A 12,436-nucleotide genomic window follows, 5' to 3' on the forward strand; every position below is an offset into this window, starting at 1 on the left:
AGGCTGGTCTTGAACTCCTGACCTAAGGTGATCCACCCACCTCGGCCTCCCAAAGTGCTGGGATTACAGGCATGAGTCACCGTGCCCAGTCACATCTTCCTTTTAAACATTTTATTTTTAATTGTGGTAAAAACATATAACAAAATTTACCATCATAACCATTTGTAAGTGTAATATTCAGTAGTGTTAACTGCATGCGCATCATTGTGTAACACATCTCCAGAAGCCTTTCATCTTGTAAAACTGAAACCTTACACCCACTGAAAAACTCCCACTTCTCCCTTCCCCCAAACCCTGGCAGCCACCATTCTGTGTTCTGTCTCTGAGCGTGACTACTCTAGGACCCTCATATTAGTGAAATCATACAATATTGGTTTCTTGGGGACTGTCTTATTTCACTTAGCATGATGTCCTCCGGGTTCATCCACGTTATAGAGTAATACTCCATTGTGGGTTGCACGCTTCAGTTTGTTTATCCATTCATCTGTGGGGAGGCGATTGAGGAGCTTCTACCTCTTTGCGATTGTGAATCAAGCTGCTCTGAAGGTGTATGCTTCCTATTTTTAGTGTCACCTGGAATGAAGTTTTCTTTTTTACTTGCCCGCAAATCACTCTAATTGACCTATTCAGGGCATCAGCACGGAATTCTAATAAATAGAATAGAACTCTAACAAATAAAAAGAAAAGATTTATCACAATTCTCAAAGTAAAAGCATGACTTTAAAAAATGATTGTTTCCTGTGAGTGAGAGGAGATGCTCACATTCCTGTTTTCCCCTAAAGAATCCTGATGATACTTGGGCACTGGGTCAGTTTGTCAGTTTCCACATCCCACAGCTTTCTTTCCTCCTTATTTCTACTAATTTACAAAACCTCAGCTCTCAGTTATAAGTCTCCTGCAATGACAGCTAGTGTTTGGTGGCCCTGCCAGGTGGCTTACAATTTACTCATGTAACAAACATGTCACTGAGTTCTCTACAAAAGCAAACATGATGGGGTGATTTCCCTCTGAAGTCTCCTCTCAGCTGCTGAGCAGTTGATCGTCTCAGCTGAGGACAGCTTGGCAAAGAGATAATAAATCCATGCTTGGTTGTATTTGCCTTGGAAAGATGTTTTCAGGTTCTCTTGCAGCATTTGAATGTAATTTTAAAGGACACTCAATCGCATGCCATTGATTTCTGTCACTGAGGGGTGAAGGAGTTTACTAAGGATTTGGGAAAAGTGAAACCTTCTGCAGTGCAGCCATTGTACTACAGCTTGGACTTCCTAAGCCAGTCTGACATGGCATCTTCCACATTAATAGTGCAGACTTTCCAGTCCTGACAAGCAGAGCAGGCTATATAAAGTCATGATTACTTGGTGAAGACCCTCGGGGCCGCAAGCAGCCAATTAAAGCAGCCAAACTGGACTCGTGGATTAACACATGAAATAATTTTTTTTAAATCTCATTTGCATTTCAAAAACCTTAACAAGTACTACTTTTCTCTCAACATCTAATTGTCTTGAGCATGAAAACAGGGTATAAAATGTATATGTGTTATTTAAAGAATAAAAAGACAAGGAACAAAGACTAAAAATGCACTCACCAATGGGTTAAGAAACAGTGTCATGAGACCTCTGGATGGCCGTCTCCAAGTGAATCCCTTCCCTCCAACCACAGTCTACCCCACTCTCAGTTCTGTGGACGTCACTGCCTTGTTATTCTCTATAGTTTTGCTATTGATTTACATGTCCCTAACATGACAGTATTTACTTTTGAAAACGGAGTAGCAAGCCATGGATGAAAGGGAAAGCAGTGTTTCCCAACCTAGAGGCAGGCTCCCAGGGGACTGTGATCTGCACAGAGGCAGGTCCCTGTCTGGTTTCCACTTCCTGCGAGTTCACATGGGTCTCTTTGGGGAAGCCAAAGGGCAAAGTTTTGACTGAGTCTGGGATAACAGCACCACTGTCGGGACATCTGGTAGGACTACACAGTGGGCCAGAGATGGCAATCCAGCCAAAATGCAGTCAGGGAACGGCACTGCTCTACATTTTTTGTATTTTCTGTAATTTTTGCTCCCTATGGCCAAGTATCAAATCTCAGGAGTGGATCAAAGCAGAACTCTTTGGGGTACAGTGAATGCTCTCTGTCTTTTTGCTCTCTCTCTTTTTTCACCAGGCTGCCAGGCTGTCTTTTTCATCTTTTTCTTGTGCACATTCGTCTACTTTATCTTCTAACCTTTCTATTTTGTTTTCATTCACTTAGCTTATAAGAGCTGTTTTTAGGCTGGGCGTGGTGGCTCACATCTGTAATCCCAACACTTTGGGAGGCTGAAGCGGGTGGATTGCTTGAGCCCCGGATTTTGAGACCAGCCTGGGTAACATGGCAAAAACCTATCTCTACAAAAAATACAAAACTTAGCCAGGCATAGTGGTGCACCTGTAGTCCCAGCTACATGTGAGGCTAAGGTGGGAGGATCCACTGAGCCCCGGAGACTGAGGCTGTAGTGAGCCATGATCATGCCTCTCCACACCAGCCTGGACAACAGAGTGAGACCCTTTCTAAATAAATAAAGAAGAAGAAGATTTAAAAAGAGCTATTTTTATCCCAAGTGTTCCTTTTCATGTGATTCATTCTTGTTTCATGGTGCAAAATTATCTTCTCTTATCCCTCAAAGATACACTGATTGTTCTTTTGAAGTTTTCTTCTGCCAACATAGTCTCTTTTTTGTCCCTGTTTGTTTTGGCCCCTACCTTCCATTATAGAGGCAGTCCTCTGACAGTCTGGGGATCATTGGTCATCTGCTCAGTAAGAGTGAAGTGCTCAAAAGCTGGCAGGAGGCTCTGCACGCATTGGTGGGACTCACGGACTTTGGGTGAACCCTTTGTGGGAGGGTCCCTTGATGTGATGAGTATGTTTAGGTTTTTCCTGAGCTGGTAGGATTCCCCAGAGATTTCCATTTGTCTGCACTGAGGGTAGAGGTTGCACTTTATTTATTTATTTTTTCTACTTTTTTTTTTGTTTGTTTTTGTTTTTTTGAGACTGAGTCTCACTCTGTTGCCCAGGCTGGAGTGCAGTGGTGAGATCTCGGCTCACTGCAACCTCCACCTCTTGGGTTCAAGCGATTCTCCTGCCTCAGCCTCCAGAGTAGCTGGGATTACAGGTGCCTGCCACCACCCCTGGCTAATTTTTGTATTTTTAGTAGAGACTGGGTTTCGCCATGTTGGCCAGGCTGGTCTCAAACTCCTGACCTCAGGTGATCTGCCTGTCTTGGCCTCCCAAAGTGCTGGGATTACAGGCGTGAGCCACCGTGCCCAGCCTGTTTTTTCTACTTTTATTTTAGCTTCAGAGAGTACACGCGCAGGTTTTTTACATGAGTTAATTGCATGTCACTGAGTTTTCTAAAGTGAGACCATTTGTACACAAAGGGTCTCATTTTTAGAGAATGTTGAATGCTGAGTTGGGGGCCTTGCATCTAGCACTTACACATTCACACAATTCCTTGTTTGTCTGTGGGTTTATTTATTGTTTTTTGGTATGATATTTACACCCCCTGCTGGGCCTGGCACTCCCCCAGTTGGGTGACCTGAACCTGTTTTAGTTTCTCTGTAGAAAAAAAAACCTTTAGATTTCCACCAGGTGGAAGCAGGGGCATTTACCCAGAGTCATGAAATGTGGGCAGGCACTAGGTCAACCTTCTCATCAAGGACCTTCTCTCAGCCCACCTTCCCCATCACCCCAGTTCCAGTGGCTCCTCGTGTTGCCTGTAGCACAGTTGTTGGAAGATTCTGAGGTGTAATCTCATCTGATTCCCAGCTTTCTCAAGTCTGCCACGCCAGTAACGTCACAGCCATCTGCCTGCCAGCTTCCAAAATGTTATTGCTGTTAGCATCTTTATTTTATGTGATGTCTTTAAAACCAAATTCTTGTGTCGAAGTTTGGTCCAGGTTTCAGTAAGTATAAAATTATTTACAGATTTCAATCCATCATCTTAACTTACAAATTCATTAGCCTCATTCTTTACTCCTTTCTGTCTATGGCAGGATGAAAATGCAGGGTCCACATTTGATTGTGTGTTCAGTTTTCACAGTGTCTTCTAAAACTAAATCACAACCAAGAAAGGCCTCCCTGGGAGTAAGACAGAGTGTGGACAGCCATTAGGAGACTGTTCCTTTCTTTTTAGAGCAGGAGTCTTCCTTCCTGTTCCCTTCCAGATGTTCCTTTGGTAGGAGAATTTGGGCATCTGTTTAAGCCTACAAACCATCTCCCACAGTAACTGGTGACAAAGAGAACAAAGCATTGTTGTGTCTTTCTTCTTCATGTATATATACAATATGTATCAAAAGCAGTAAACTAGCTCACATTTGCTATTGTAAATGCTTTGTCACTTGTATATTGTCAAACGGTAGAGGCCAAAGGAAAACGTCTCCCGCCTTTTTTTTTTTTTTTTTTTTTTTTGAGACAGGGTCTTACTCTGTCACCCAGGTTGGAGTGCAGTGGTGCGATTTTGGCTCACTGCAACCTCCATCTCCCGAGTTCAAGCAATTCTTCTGCCTCAGCCTCCTGAGTAGCTGGGATTACAAGTGTGCACCACCACACTCGACTTATTTTTCTTTATAGTAAAGATAGGGTTTCACCATGTTGGCCAGGCTGGTCTTGAACTCCTGACTTCAAGCGATCTGCCTGCCTCAGCTTCCCACAGTGCTGGGATTACAGGCATGAGACACTGCACTTGGCCAACTTCCCCTTTGCTCTCTGAAGTTAAGCTGAAAAATCAACTGACAAAAGGCAGATCGATAGGAGAAATGGCATAGAAATTTACTAGAGTACATAGGGGGAAAATCACAGTGATTACCCTACCACTCAATGGGGTACAGATGGTTATATGTTCGTCTTCTTGGGGGCAAGGGTGATGGAGCCGTGTGGATTATTTTATGGGGACAGTAAAAGATTTGAGAGGGCGGAATTCTACGGGCTTGAAGAATGTACAATGGCCTGGGACAGAGTATGTTGGACACACAGAGCAGACAATGGTTTCTGACAAAAGTCTGTCCAAGTGTGTTGACAGACTTAATGTTTTTTTCTTTTTAAACTTTGTTTTTCTTTTGCTCTTGAGAGACAGTCTTTCTTCATGTGATATGAGTTCAGTTAATGAAAACTCAGGGACAGGATTTGGAGGTAATTGTTTTCTTTGGCAAATCTGGACTCCAGGGAGGTAAGGGAACTTCAGAGAACAACTTTAGCCTGTGCTTTGTGGGAGGTCATACAGAATTGAGAGATAGCACATGGGAAAGGTCACAGAGGCCTTGAGGCTTCTTCCATTCAGCATGTCAAAGGGCCATATTTTGGGGTATTGGTTTCTGAGCCCCAACAGTACCATATTTATACAATAAGATCTTTGATAAAGCTGTTTGGCCAATAGCTCATTGTATTTTTCTCTAAGAACATACATGATTAACTCTGTAGCCGGGTTTATGATTCTTTACAATAATGTAATATACATCTGTTTGTATTTCAATAAGTAAGACATTTGAATAAATGTGTTAGACATTTTTGTCTTTATTTTATTTAGCAATGAAATCAGTTTTGTCCTAGAAGGTAATTCTTTGTTGTTTTTGTTACGGAGAAACTCTACTGGTTTATTAGAATGCTACTGTGTTTGTTTATTTAATCAATCAGAAGTTTCAGTGGTATCGTAGGAACAAAGGGAAAGCTTCTCCTTTACCCTCAGAAGGGTAGTTGAAAACGAATTGTGAAAAAGGCATACAAATTTTTAATCTTCCTTTTTTATTAAAAGACAGAGTCTTGCTATTTTGCCCAGGGTGGAATGAAGTGGCTATTCACAGATGCAGTCACAGCTCATAGCAGCCTCAAACTCCTGGGCTCAGGCAATCCTCCTGCCTCACCCTACCAAATAGTTGAGACTACAGGCGTGAGCCACTGCAGCTGGCCAAATGTTTAATAATAATTGTTTTTTAGAACATGTTTACTTAGAAAAGTTTTCTCAAACCTTTTTGGTAACAAAAACTCCTAGAGTTTTGCTAAGCTAAACTAAATAATGGATATTCATTAACTATCTAGATGATATCCAAATATGATATAATGCCAAGACATTAATGATTAAACATGAGTTTAATCTCCTATACTTTTGGCTTCCTATTTTAGAGAAATAAAACTTATTTAGATCTGTTAGTAAATATGTCCTGTTTCACACTGAAAAACTTTTGTTAGAAAGTCTATGTTTCTAAAAATAATAAAATGTGTATCATAAATTGTTAGTATGTGACTAACAGTTAAAATTGCTTACTTTCTAGGTTTTTCACTGAAAATTAGGGTTTCTAAGAGTTAACTTTGTAATTAATATATGTATAAACTAAAACCACCAAGTATAAGATAAACAATTTTGTATGCAAAGTGTAATAAGAAAAGTAGAATGTGGTTTTGGGAAAAAATTATACAACATCATGAGAATATGGTTTTTATTATAGGGAATATAATTTTGTCAGTTTAGAGGTTTTGAAAGTTTTTTTTTTAATTAAAGGAATAAAAAATAGATAAACCTAAATGGAAATAAAAAATTGGGGAAAGAATAAAAAAATTGTAAGTGGTTATAAAAGGTTTATGGAAACCTTATCACGTGTGGTCAAAACTGATTACAATTGAATGGATCTGTTTATCAGGTTTTATTAAAGTTAGTTTTAGCATTAATAATACACTGATGCAAAGGTAAAATTCGTTTTCCTCTTTTAAACAAGATTTCCAGGTAGTATTAACAAGAGATAGTAAAAGGTTTTTCTTTAGCTTTTAGGTAAACTACACACACACACACACACACACACACACACGAGAGAGAGAGAGAGAGAGAGGAGAGGGGGAGAAGAGAGACGAGACAGATTCTTAGACAGATTCTGTTGGTCTCATGCTGTTGTTATTTGGTCTTTTTTGTTTTGTTTTGTTTTGTTTTGAGATGGAGTCTCACTCTGTTGCCCAGGCTGTGGTGCAGTGGCACCACCTTGACTCACTGCAACCTCTGCCTCCTGGGTTCAAGTGATCCTCCTGTCTTAGCTTTCCAAGTAGCTGGGATTACAAGCGTGTGCCACCACAACCAGCTAATGTTTGTATTTTTGGTAGAGATGGGGTTTCACCATGTTGGCCAGCTGGTCTCAAACTCCTGACCTCAAATGATCTGCCTGCCTCAGCCTCCCAAATTGCTGGGATTACAAGTGTGAGCCCCCACACCTGGCCCTTTATTTGGCCTTTTGATTGTTTGGAAAACTGAGTCTCCTCTCCACCAAAAAGTAAAGATTTTTGCTTTTTGAAATCTTTAAATTATCACTTTGGCTAGACAAATGACTTATTTTACAGTGACCTGTTATCCTATTTTGATCAAGTGTTTTTAAACCTTTGATATTTGATAAACTTCCCTAAAACAAATTTTTTTAAATTCTAAATTCAATCTTCTTGACCTCAAATGAACTTTTTTACTATTGGGGCCCCTGGAAGTCCAGGATTGATATATTAGGCTTAATTGTTGTGTTAAAATCATTCAGGAAGCATTATCAAATAAAAAATGGTGTTTAACATTTTTTAGTTATATTTGTATAAATGTGTTGTTACTAATATTTGTCCCCAAATTGTATGAGATGCCTAAAATTCAGATATGTGTTGGTAAGTACTCTTGAGCACAGGTTCCTGATAACTTTAGAGATCCTACCACTGGATTCAGTAAAAACTTCCAGAATTCTAAATACAAATCTTACAGATTCATGAAGATTGCTAACCCAACATCAAGCAAAATAAAAGTTAATTACCTGGAGCTGAACTGATAGAGAACTGAAATGCTTTTCTATGACTTTTTGTTTGAAACATTGCTGATGCTTTTTAGGTTTTGTTTTCCAGAGTTAAGAAAACTTTTTTTTTTAAGCTATTGGGTAAAGTACACTTTTGTGAGAAAAACTGAAACATTTACCTTTCTCTCCACCTGATTTCTTCAAAATTTGGAAACTATTTGTGAGTATTCTTAATTTATGGCATTACAGTTATTTGCAAAAATTCAATAAGAGCCTGTTTTCTTTTGTAATGGACATAATTGAATACACTGGTTATTTTACCAAGACTTTGACTGGAATGACATAATTTTGGATATGAGCAGACTGCTTTGAGGAATCATGGTTGACTTTATGCAGCTGATAAAAAGCCCTTTGGAAAGACTGGCCTGGTATCTTGTCTACAGTTTCTTTACAAGGTTCCTGAACTTGCAATAAGTAAAGAATGTTACTTTCTGACAGGTCCAAGAAACTCAAGATATTTTGGGGACTTCTAGAAGAGAGGAATTAACCCAAATCATACAGGTATTACAGGCACAGTCTGATGGTGAATCATTGGCTAGGGTTCCTAGTTTCAAGAGGCTTTTAAAAGCCTAATTTGAAATTCTTTATGAAAAAGCCCCAGAAAAGCCAACTTTAAAAGAGCCCATATAACCAACCAACCAATCATTATTCTTGCTACACTTTTTTGTTTTTTAAAGACGTGGGATCCTGCTCTGTGTCACTCTGCCTGGAGTGCAGTGGCACGATCATGGCTCACTAAAGCCTTAAACTCTTGCGCTCAAGAGATCTTCCCACTTCAGCCTCTCAAGTAATTGGGACTATAGTACCAAGCCACAGTGCCCAGCTCTTGCTTCACTTTATGCAATAAATCAGCAAGTATAATAAGACTACAATTTGGCCGGGCGTGGTGGCTCATGCCTGTAATCCCAGCCCTTTGGGAGGCCAAGGAGGGCAGATCATGAGGTCAGGAGATAAAGACTATCCTGGCTAACATGATGAAACCCTGTCTGTACTAAAAATACAAAAAGTTAGCTGGGCATGGTGGCATGTGTCTGTAGTCCCAGCTACTCGGGAGGCTGAGGCAGGAGAAAGGCATGAACCTGGGAGGTGGAGGTTGCAGTGAGCCGAGATCGTGCCATTGCACTCCAGCCTGGGAGACAGAGCGAGACTCCATTTCAAAAAAAAAAAAAAAAAAAAAAAAAAGACTGCAACTTATTTTGCAAATAAATTGGTCCTACTATATTTTAACCTTGGTAGAAATGGGGAACTGCAGAGAGAAAAATTATGTTTCAGAAGAAAACTGTAGTACACTTGTTAGATTCTTACCTTGTCCATTGTTTTTGCGTTTTTATTATTTGCCTCTGGTTTGGACTGAATGCTGAATTCTTTTCTGGCAACAAGTCTCCAAAGTAATATTTTCAGATTTTCATCTCATTTTGCTGACTTGGAATTATTAGAAATTAAAACTCTGCTCTTCTTAGAGCTCTGCAAACTGATGCTAAACAATCTGGTATAAACTTTGAGAAAAATCACCACAGCAACTTATACTAAAACAGTCTTCATGTCTGCTGCTGTGTAAACTACTCAGAAAGTTTGCTTGAACACCTGATTTGAACTATAAACCAGAAAAATCTGTCAGATTGCTACTGCAATCTGATGATACTTCAGAAACTCTAGAACAGCTAGTTTATAGATAGACCACTTCAGACATTAATCTGTTTTTCTTCTGTTTCCATAGAAATGCCTCTTATTAAAGATCTGTTTACCTGCATTGTATACAGAGGCCTAGCCCATCTGCAATGCCATCTTCTGGAATGGGAGAAAATGGTTTAACTGAACTGATGTATTTTCAGAACTAAGAGACTTGGCCGGGCACAGTGGCTCACACCTGTAATCTCAGCACTTTGGAAGGCCAACATGGGTGGATCATCTGAGGCCAGGAGTTTGAGACCAGCCAGCCAGCCTGGCAAACATGGTGAAACCCCGTCTCTTCCAAAAATACAAAAATTAGCTGGGTGTGGTGATGCATGCCTGTAGCCCCAGCTACTGAGGAGGCTTAGGTGGGAGAATGGCTTGAACCCAGGAGGTGGAGGTTGCAGTGAGCCAAGATCACACCACTGCACTCCAGCCTGAAAGACAGAGTGAGACGCTGTCTCAGAGAAAAAAAAAAAAAAGAGAAAAAAAAAAGAAATGAGACTAATTCAAGAATATATGGACAATATATTTAAATTTGCTCTTTTTTGCTTGTCCCAAATTTTTCCCACTCCTTTGCCTATCTCTATCTAACAACTTCTAACCCAAATCTCTCCAAAGCCATCAACATGGCTTTTAATATGTGAAAGTTTTTTAAAGTTTCAAAGTAGGACTGACAGAAATAAAAATATTTTACCCCCAAAATATCCTTCTTTGATACATTTTGAGGTGTCTGTTCAGAGAGCCAGCAAACAGAAGTAGCCCTGCAAAGTTGTCTTTCATGGGGAGATTTGCATCATACAGAATCTGCCTTGATGCAGCCTGGCTTCTTCTGAGCCTTCCCTTGTTTGATGTAGGAAAGATTAACTGAGAGTTTGACACCTTTGAAGGTGGGAAACATTTACCATGTATTCTTTCTGAAGGCTGCTACCTGTGAGGTTTCATCTACATAGCAAGACCACCTTTGCTAGCCAGGCCTCCTCTTCTCTCCCCGCCGTAACCTGTCATGCACCTTAACCTGATTTACCACCATAACTTGTTTTGGGCCATTCTCTGAGCTCCCATTCTCTTGGTAACCTCAAGATGGTATGTAAGCTTCTGTACCCCACTGGGCGTTTGCAGTAATCATTCTGTGGTTCTTTCCTATGTGCACATAAATAAATTCGTACGCCTTTTCTCCAGTGAATCTGCCTTTTGTGAGTTATTTTTTCAGCAAACCTTCAGAGGGCAAAAAGGACATTTTTCCCTTGGCTCCTACAGGGGTGTTGTTTTCTGAGCCATAATAAGCTCATCTGGCCAGGTCTTATATTTTGCTCAGGGGACTTGGGGAAGGAGAACTTTGATTTAATCTAACACATTTTTCAGATGTTCATTGTGGCACTTCTTACTCACTTTCACTTTTCAGCTACCTCTGTAAGGTCACCACACCTGCAGCTTTGCTTGATGCAGTGAGTCCTGGTTGCCATTCTACAGCATTCTGGAATCATGAGCACAATGTGCATTCACAGATGATTCTGATGCATGAAATATCCACACTGTCTTCTCACTTCTTACTTTTACTCTTCAGCTGCTTATGTAAGATCATCATACCTGCAGATTTGCTTGACCCAGTGAGTCCTGGTTGCCATCCTACATCATTCTGGAATCGTGAGCACTATGTGCGTTCATAGATGATTCTGATGTGTGGAATATCCACTACTGTCTCCATCATTATTTTAGGTTTCAATGAATACCTTCAAGCCACTGATTCAATCTAATATAACCCAATAGCAATGATAAAGATTGCAGACTTACTAAACAGAAATAAGCAAATGTTGTGAAAAATATATTAACCAGAATGAATTGTATCCTGCTAATTGAATGTTATTTAAGAACATTTGATTAATGTCATCTTCGAGGAAAATGCTCAACATTTAAATATGCAGGAGCTATTAGGAACAAAATGAGATTTCTGGGAAATCATTACTATGTTATTTTCAATTTATGAAGTGTGACTACAACTGTTTCATTTGGGAAAGGAAAGTAGCTCAGAGCAGTCGGAAGAATCTGAGGAATGCAAAATTTATCAGAGAGACAGGAGAGTCTCATTAACCCTATGCCCAGGGTTAATTGTTTAAAGGCATTTTGTATTTTTCTTCTATTGCCTGTAGTTTCCAGACCAGCTGATAAATTACCTAAAATGCTGTGAGTTGCACAATGTGACCCTCCCCCATATCTACATTTTTCTGGAATTTGTGATACAAAGAACAACACATAGGCAGTCAATAGCTTATACTATTTTGAGTGAGTCACTGTGGCATGCACCTGTAATCCCAGCTACATGGGAGGCTGAGGTGAGAGATCACTTGAGTACAGGAGTTCAAGACCAGCCTGGGCAACACAGGGGGAAACCTTGTCTCAACAAGAAGAAGAAAAAAAGAAGCTTACGGTATTTTAATGAACCAATGTAAATACTTGGTAAACAACTTTAGAACTACCTCTTCTTTTTTCCCTTTAAAAACCCACTTATAATTGCCGATTGGAGCATATATTCTGGGCAACTTGAATCAATGTCCCCAGGGTTGCAGTCCTCAAATTTGGCTCAAATAAGCTCTCTACTTATATTAATTTTTTCTCGGCTTCTTCCTTTAGGCCAACAGATTGCCTTTTCTTCTGAAACCCCAAAGCACCTGTGGCTCACTGCAGCGATTACTGGGTTCCATGCTTTGGGAGTGCTAGTCTAAGTGAGAAGACTCCTTGGGGAGGAGATGAGAGCCCATAGGAACCTGAAGATTCCCCTGCAGAACAGCAGGCCTTTTAAGCTCCTCCCTCCTGGCTTTCACTTGTAATCAGTTGGAGCCTCCATCAAGCCAAACAAGACAACATCTGCCCCTTTTTCAGTTCTCTCAGCTGTCACTTTTCATCTAGACTTCATTAGCTCCTGCCTGGTCTTTCCC

General features: G+C 40.2%; 2 protein-coding genes across 12 annotated transcripts in view; both read right to left on the reverse strand.

The window, feature by feature from the left end:
- Positions 1–12,436, reverse strand: part of ISCA1 (iron-sulfur cluster assembly 1) — a 160,316-nt gene that overhangs the window by 121,245 nt on the left and 26,635 nt on the right. The gene's annotated exons all lie outside the window — the stretch shown is intronic.
- The window catches only part of C13H9orf153 (chromosome 13 C9orf153 homolog), a 40,130-nt gene that overhangs the window by 23,689 nt on the left and 4,005 nt on the right, over positions 1–12,436 (reverse strand). For 2 of the 9 annotated variants that reach the window (XM_055350696.2, XM_019033974.4), the window contains exon 1: positions 10,893–10,973. The exons of 5 other annotated variants lie outside the window; for them this stretch is intronic. The gene's annotated coding sequence lies outside the window, so the exon portion shown is untranslated. Of the gene's footprint in view, positions 1–9,134; positions 9,252–10,892; positions 10,978–12,436 lie in introns of those variants that run through there. 2 more of the 9 variants (XM_055350695.2, XM_063696509.1) reach the window with 2 other exon arrangements.

The sequence above is a fragment of the Gorilla gorilla genome, chromosome 13 (assembly GCF_029281585.2).
Source record: "Gorilla gorilla gorilla isolate KB3781 chromosome 13, NHGRI_mGorGor1-v2.1_pri, whole genome shotgun sequence".
In the NCBI taxonomy this organism is placed as follows: domain Eukaryota; kingdom Metazoa; phylum Chordata; class Mammalia; order Primates; family Hominidae; genus Gorilla; species Gorilla gorilla.